Source organism: Procambarus clarkii, chromosome 83 (assembly GCF_040958095.1).
Source record: "Procambarus clarkii isolate CNS0578487 chromosome 83, FALCON_Pclarkii_2.0, whole genome shotgun sequence".
Classification (NCBI taxonomy): domain Eukaryota; kingdom Metazoa; phylum Arthropoda; class Malacostraca; order Decapoda; family Cambaridae; genus Procambarus; species Procambarus clarkii.
The window spans coordinates 6,086,233-6,092,358 of record NC_091232.1 but is presented as its reverse complement, the minus strand read 5'-3'; positions in this window follow the sequence as shown (position 1 = coordinate 6,092,358).

Sequence of the window (6,126 nt, the reverse complement as noted above, 5' to 3'; positions counted from 1 at the left end):
CCTGATTTTTTCTTTCCTGCATATGTTTAATTTTATGAGAAAATTATTATTATATTAAATTTAAATTTTTTGTGTACAGGCAGATAGATACCTTTGATCATAGCCGCACTTAAGGGGTTAAGATAAAAATATTATTTACAGTAGAATTAGATCATATTATCTTAATGATGAGCAATAAATTGATTGTATTAGGACAATAATGATTATTACTAACCTCTATGGGTTAAATGTAAGGAAAATAATTGTACTTTTTACCCATTAAAAAGATGCCCCTTAGAAAAAATTTGTTAGGAAAGCTGTATTTTTGTGACAAAAGTTTTAGTTTAGTTCATTTATTATGCACCCCATACCCATTTTGTGGGTGGTAGTGGAAAGGGTTACAGAGGCACATAATGGGCTCAGGGACTGAACCCCACAATTCATTTAGCTAAGCAAGTTACAATATTGATGAGCTAGTTACAAAATTCAGTATAAGTCGTCACATCAACAATGGGTTCGAGATCGACCACAATGTATACCTTTTATGTAATTTAAAAAAACATGCACGTACTGTAATGCTATAAATAGTAGTATTCATACTGTTATCTTACAGATATAAACAAAATACCACACTGTCACTATTGTGTACATTCTTACATCACTGTCTTTTGTGTAAAATTTGTACAAATAGCCAATTAAGTACTGTACAGTACATTTATTAACTTAAATCAACCTTTTAAGGGCTGTCTTAAAGCAAAGGCCTAATGATTCTATGGGGCCCAATTCTGCCATATTCGTCTTAAGAGGTCTCGGCAGAGTGCATACTTTAAATACTTGACATCTCGCTGGAAAGGTCTGTGATTCAAATATCTTTTCAAATTATATTTATAATATAAATCATTTGTGCATAACCATCCGATGGTAATCCTGCATTTTAATGGATGGGTGAGGCCCATCATCTGGGTAGGGGCTCCCCGCTCAGTTCATTACGTACTTTGCCCATGGGGCCTACAATGTTGTTAAAAGGGCCCTGGTCCTTTTTGGTAAGCAAGTATGTCCATTGGAATACGATCCTAATAACATTTCACCCCAGTGTTTCCCAATGCTCTGTTGGTGTGCCACCAGCCAAAAGTATACTGTATTATGAGATTCCTGTTTCATTACAGTATGTATCTTACTGGTGCTACACCTCTCATAGCTTGGTCCCGTAGATGGATTTAGGTTAGTAAGGAGACAATCTGAGACTTGATGTGCATATAGCTTCTCCCATCAACTAGGCACCATTTAGCATTCATTACAATTATGTTATCAAACATGCTTATACTGTATGTCCTTAATTTTTTTTGTTTTGAGATATATACAAGAGTTATTACATTCTTGTACAGCCACTAGTACGCATAGCGTTTTGGGCAGGTCCCTGGAATACGATCCCCACCGCGAAGAATCGTTTTACAACCAAGTACTCAGTTTACTGTTGAGTTAAACAGAGGCTACAATTAAGGATTTGCGCCCAGTAAATCTTCCCCGGCCAGGATACGAACCCATGACAAAGCGCTCGCGGAACGGCAGGCGAGTGTCTTACCACTGCACCACGGAGGTTTGTCATAGTCAGGGACAGTACAGCCCATCCTCTTGTTTTGGTAGTACTTAGTGATGATGAGGACCATAGTACATATACCGACATTCAACGCAATTAGAAAGTAGAAATCAGAAATAGAGAGTCTGGACAGGCTGGAAAATATTTTCAATTTATGTTGCAAAGACAACCTAAACTAACCTAACCTAACCTTCCTAGGCCTAATACACACTATCTGAGGCCTAATATATAACATGTGTGCACTATACTAGGTCTAGGAATATTTAAGCTTGTTTTTAGCTTCATTTTTAGGGGGACTATAAAGTGAGTAGTACAAAATTCTACTATTTAATTGCTTAGTACGTCAATGTTTGTTCAAAGGTGCACATAGTTACGAAAAGTATTATCTAAACAGGAGGATGGGTTGGACAGCATGTCTTTTAGACTTAATGAGGATTTCCTTAGGCCAAATGTAGGCTGGCATGTAAAATATATTTGTTGGCATGCGGAGTGTAGTGCCATCCCTCGATTTTTTAAACACCATGCCATATAAAAGGAAGTTACATTAATGTGATATACTTTACCTATGAGAAAATCAGTGGAGTTGGACAGAGATTAAATCAGCATCCTTTGTAACCTTAGGTGCATGTCTTAATCCATGGATCATATTATGCTAAAGATTATAAAACCTGGGGGGTCAACCAGGATCCACTAGGAGTCTGTAGACACCTAGCTGGTAGCCAATCTAAATTCTACATATAATAAATATGTAATAGATTATAAAAACTATATAATTATAAATTATAATAAATATATAATAGGTTATAAAACCTGGATCCACTAGGAGTGTAGACACTAAGCTGGTAGCCAATCTAACTTCTACATATAACCCACATACATTCTGGTGTAGGTAATGGAGTTCTCCACTAAATCCTCCCTTCAAATATATAAGGAAATCTCAGTAACGTGATACATCTAGGAGAAAATCAATGGAGCACAGTGGGAATTGATTCAGTGTCTTAGGTAACCCAAGATGTGCACCTAGCTTAACCCATGGACCACAATATGCTAAAAGTTACCAAGGATGCTGGTTCGATCTCTGTCTTACTCCAATGTCTTTCCTAACCCCATTCAAAATATGTAAATATATAATAATTATCATTGCCAAATGGAGTTTTTGCTTGTTATGAGATTATTGTTCAACATCGTAAACCACTCATTGATGAGTATTAAAGAATCATGGGTAGAATGTAACTCTTTCCATTTTGACTGCTTTCCAGAAAAGAAAATATGATTTAGCACATTAAAGATTTGTCAGTGAGTAGAAACACAATAAAACATAGTATATTAAAGATGGAGACAAACATCACAGAACAATTAAAAAAGGTATAGGTTGATTTACATTCCTTTTCATTTATTTTCATGAGGTCAGCGATGTTACATGGGCCAGACTAGCCAACATTTCTCAATTTTGTTGATGGTAAAATATGTGATGAACTGGCAAACTTGGTAACATTACCTGGACATACCATAGGGGTTGAAATATGTATGGTAATATGTTAGTGTTGATTGATTTAGGAACGACGACGATCGAGCGATTGGATGTGCCTTATGCAAGCCAGTGGACTGAGAAACAGTCCGTCTAATTACCCAAAGCTTCCTAGCATTACGTAGGTAATGAAGAAATATGATATATTTACTCACCTTAATGTTGGTGCTGAATGTAGGTATACATGTTTTACTACTAGGTGAACAGAGGCGTCAGGTGAATTAAACACGCCCAATCATTCTGTCCTGGCCGGTAATCGAACTCACAGTAGAACAGAAGTAGACTACTGTTCTACTTCTGAAATGGGTCTTCCCAATTGATGTAATACCACAGTTATGGTTAACATTGAGTATGATTAATAGTTGACAAGTTAAAGTATCAAAATATTAATTTTTTATTTATTTAAATAATATATAATATAAAATATAAATAATATAGTATTATCAACAAATATTCTTAGTATTGCCGTAATTCGTCTTCTTGAAGAGTAACTCTTACAGCGTGACTTTCTGAAGTCATGCTTACTTTCTTGTACAACAATGTAAGTAAGAACTCTTGAAGACTGCGCGCACCCAGTATGACTTTCTGAAGACTGATTCACACAGCATAATTTCCTAAAACTATGCCACAGCGTGACGTCTTGAAGACTGACTCACACAGTGTGATTTCCTGAAGACTGCGACTCACACAACGGGACTTCCTGAAGAATGTGGTTCACACAGCGTAACTTGCTGAAGACTATGATTCTCACATCATGACTTCATGAAGACTGACTCACACGGCGTGACTTCGTGAAAACTGTGCTTCCTTATTTGTATATGCCTCTGGTCTTCTCCGCTTCAATCATTATGTTGAAGACATCAGATATATACTATTAAAGTAAACTATTTCTTAGGGGAGTGATTTCAGGCTCCTCCCATGCCTTCACCGCCTCCGCCAGGGCGTCCAGTACATTTACCCAAGGTTCCAGTGAACTGCTGTTGAGGGAATTTAGGGTTAGGTACACTTTCTAGGTGTAGTTACTCTAGAGAATAAAATAAATACTTATCAAGATGAGATGAACAATGATTTATAATAAACAAATTAGTGAAAGGTAGATAAATAGATAAATACTATATATTTATTTGAATTATCCTCATGATTTTTACATCTTATGTTCTGTGATTTAGCCAATATTTAGTCATTATTGCACACTGATATTACCAGTACTTAAAAATTATAAAACTTACTTTTCAGGATTATCATAGGTAGGACCTGGCCGATACGTGTCGTCCCAGGAGTGGGGGGATGAGGTGGTGGAGGGAGGAGAGAAGGGACGGGATGTGGAGGGGATGATAGGGAGAGTGGAGGGCAGTAGGCTCTTGTAAGGAGAGTATGACTTGAAGAACAAGTCCAGTAGGAAGACCACCCAAATAACCACTATCCCCAGGGGACCCAACTCCTGCAAGTCCAGTTGACTGACCCAGTGCTTGAGGTCAGCAGTGCGGAAGCTTTCCTGCAGCTGGAACATGAGAGGGACGAGAGCGGCTAGCGCGTTGGTTGACATGGTGCCTGAAAAAGTTTTCATGAAATCACAGAGCTGTTAGCTGATTTCGCTGTACTGTTACATGCTAACTGAATAGATTTATTAACATATACAATAGCCATAACAAATGTAGTTATTATTAATAAAAACTGACATGCCGCTCTCCTTATGAATTAACGTGTACGTATATTTTACATGATTGCTATTAATGAACCTTGCTTATCCAAAAGATCACGTGGGCTCAGTTCCCGACTACTATGCGCCTCTGAATCCTGTTACATAAACTCTTACCTCAGTAGCCTATCTTGGAGCGAGGGCCAGGTTGCGCGGCGAGTAACGGTGGACTTGTAGTACCTGGACTGAGACGCCGTCCTTTATATAACCGCGAAAATGAAAGGCTCATGGACATTCCCACAGCGGGTATACCGGATGTAGAAGACATCCCTGGCCACTGGCGCAATTACCTATTGGCTGTAGGGTATTAGCGAGCAGTAGGGTATTAGTGATCATATGCATCACTCACCCTCATGTTTGTGTTCACAGCAGGAGTGTCCTAAGTCTGGAAGAATTTGTTATTGCTTTCGACAGCGGCTAGGCTAGTTTGTTGTTCATTCTATGCTTATCCTATGAGATGCTAGTTTGTTGTTCACCCCATGCTCTTCCTGTGAGTGAGCAGTTTATTATGTGCCTCAAACTCATCCTGTTAACGGTAATTAATTATGCCTCCCATACTCATTGTGAGGAGGGTAGTTTGTAAACCCGTACTTATTTTCAGTGGTAGTTTTACTGAGCAGCAAATACTCATACTGCGAGCAATAGTTTCTTGTGCAACTCTACTCATCGCTTGGGGATAGTTTGAACCGATACTCATCTTTAACGGTATAGTTTATTGTACACCCAATACTTATCCTGCGAGTTTATTGTGCACCCTATGCTCATCCTATTAGCGGTAGTTTATTTTTACCGTAGCGCAAATAAATAAATAAATAAATAAATAAAGGGTGAAAATAATTCTTAATCACAGTCCAATACGATGTTGTTTGGTATTGATCATAATAATTTATATGCACACCTAATGTTTAATTATAGTTATTGCTGCTGGTAAATGAGCCAGTACTCTTGTAAGGCACAACATTATACAATGTATATATTAATCAAAATGACTGATACAAGTCTAAACATTATGCTAAAGGATAACAGTTGCTATTTAGATGTAAAGAGACAGATCGTTGTGATCTTAGACTACCTACCTTGCGGTTACCTTGCAATGATTTCGGGGCTGAACGTCCCTGCGGCCCGGTTCCCGGCCATGCCTCTCTGGGATGACAACTATAATTAAGGTGAAATGATATTTAATGCAATGTTACTTTAGATGCATTTATAAACTACTGAATTTTCTCCGAGTTTAAGATGAAATAACCCCTACTCTTGTGTAACCCTGTATAATTATCCGAACATGCATTTTATGGGATCCGGCTCCTCATATACAAGCCGATC